The sequence below is a fragment of the Dendrobium catenatum genome, unplaced genomic scaffold (assembly GCF_001605985.2).
Source record: "Dendrobium catenatum unplaced genomic scaffold, ASM160598v2 fragScaff_scaffold_1557, whole genome shotgun sequence".
Lineage (NCBI taxonomy): Eukaryota > Viridiplantae > Streptophyta > Magnoliopsida > Asparagales > Orchidaceae > Dendrobium > Dendrobium catenatum.
In genome coordinates, this window is record NW_021320019.1 from 3,952,627 (window position 1) to 3,955,290 (window position 2,664).

Below are 2,664 nucleotides of genomic sequence, written 5' to 3' on the forward strand. Positions count from 1 at the left end.
GGAAGGGGGAGGATTCTGTAAATGTGATATCTCCTCCTCAATTTTGGATGAATATTCTGACGGAAAGCAGGCAACAAGAGAAAGTGATGAAGGTGCAACCGCTTCAAAAAATCTTCAAATTCTTGACTAAATGTACTTCTCAAATAATTATAAACTTGTCTAAACGTAGAAGCTCTACAGCAAAAATGAATCTTTGAAAAATATTCTTATAATTTTGCGATTTTAATAACTATTTAGAGAGAACTGGAGAAAAATATACCATACTCGGCATGATACCGAGTATGGTACCGAGCACACAATGGATAAAAAATATGCTCGGTACCATGCATAGTATCGAGTATGGTACCGAGCAGTACCAAACAATTTTAAATGAATACCCTACACAAGTATTAAGAGAAATATCGAGTATGGTACCGAGCAGTACCGAACGGTATTAAGAGAAATACCGACCGAGAGAATAATTGATAAAAAATACCACTAGGTACCATGCAAAGTACCGAGTATGGTACCAAGCGGCACCAAATGCACAAAATCAAAACGTGTGTAGTACCGAGCATTTCTATTTCATGCTCGGTACAAAAATACAAAACCCTAAACTGACTTATAAAACCCTAAAAATTAATTCCATTGTAAGACAAAACCCTACAAGTATCGACTATAGTACCGAGCATAGTACCGATTTAGGAAAATTTGCAAAAAACACTACACGCATGAAAGAAATTATGGACCTTCGGCATGCATAGTACCGAGTATGGTACCAAGCGGTACCGAGAGCACAAAATCAAAACATACGAAAAGTATTTAGAGAAATAATGTGAGTAGTACCGAGCATTTCCCTTCCATGCTTTGTAAAAAAATACAAAACCCTAAACCGACTTACGAAACCCTAAAAAATAATGACAAAACCCTAAAAAGTACCGAGTGTAGTACCGAGCTAAGAAAATTTACAAAAAAAACACTACAACGCACAAAATAAATTACGGCCCTTCGACATGGCTTCAACAATAAAAGTGATGAGGAAAATTATGAATTTCAAATGAAGACGCTTAAGAGAGGGGGAGAAAGGTCAACCAAAAGGGCGTGAGTTTTAATTTGCAACGTTTCAAAAAAAAAAAACTAATAAAAGAATGACTTTTTACCTTCGGTCTGTGTCGGGTTGTCGGTCTGAACAGTAAATGGAGAAACACGTGCTAAATAAATCGAGAGGGTTCGTCGGGTCGCAATGTGGCATCCTCCTATTGGATTTTGGATGTATAGATGCGTCCGGTGGCTGAACCCAATAATTTCCCCTTCAAGCGCGACTCATGATTGGAGGGTGTACATTGAGTACAAAACGTAAGAAATATAGTGTTTAGTCAATACCATTGGATCCAAATCTAACCATCTTCATTTCGTCTTCTTCCTCAGATATCGAGATTCTTATCAGCTAGGTCTCTTTGCATAAGGAACGAAACCAGCACAGCAAGCAATTAGAACGTTCATTGGAAGGAGTGCTTTTCGAGCGGTGGATAAATTACAAAAAAATGAGAGATGTGTGTAGCCCTTGATAAGGAATGAGGATGATCTTATAGAGTTGAAATGTTACCTGCTAAACATTAAAATGTGTTTGATTTGGGCAGCTGTCTTATTGCTTTCTAAAATAAAATTTTAATTAAAAATTTTAGTACTAAAAAATTACTTCATAAAGTAGTAAAAAATCATCTTTTTAATTTAAGAAATTTATTTAATAATTCTATTAGCAATTATAAATTATAAACTAATATTTTTATTTTTTTATAACCCACAAAAAATTTGCTTAAAATTGCAGGTGATGAGGCTTACCACTATAACAAAATATTTGCCTATTGTTATTAAAATATTTATTTATCAGATATTGGCTGGATCATCTGCAATTTTTTTTTACTTTTTCTTAAATGCAATCTATAACATTTTGTGTTTTCTTTAGAAAATATTAAAAACTCAAAATATTTTTATTTTTTTACTTTAAAAAATACAAAATATTATGATGATGATAATGTCATTAGTAATTTTAATTGTTATGATGTTCATATATTACTCAATATTAGAGGTGTCAAATTGAGTTTATGTAACGACTCAAAATCTATTTGGAATAATTAATATTTATAACCAAATAAATATTTATATATTTACACATGGCCACTAAATAATAATAAATATAATAACATCATATTTTATTCCATTCACAATAGTTTATATTATAATTATGATGTTACAAAACTTTCCCATAAACAAACTCTCAACATGAACCAGAAATTGAAATAAACTACAAAAACATCACTTCATTTTTACTTCTATAGTCTCAAGTTGCATGTTCCTTAAGATCATTTAAATCACGTAATGGGCGCATAGCTCAATAAATAATTAAGATTTTACAATTGAAATTAATGCAAGAAGATGCAAAATAATATACTATAAATCATATAAGGAAATCTATGCATCAATATATTTGTGAATTATGTATACTAATTGCTCATTTTATGGCATATCACATCACAGCCCATATTATCAATAACAATGATCCATATCATAAAGAACAACAACACTATCTGTAATAAACAAACTTAGTACAATGTAAGTTATAATATAAATAATAATAATGAGTAATCATTCATTAACCAGTATTCTATTGTTAATGTTCATATA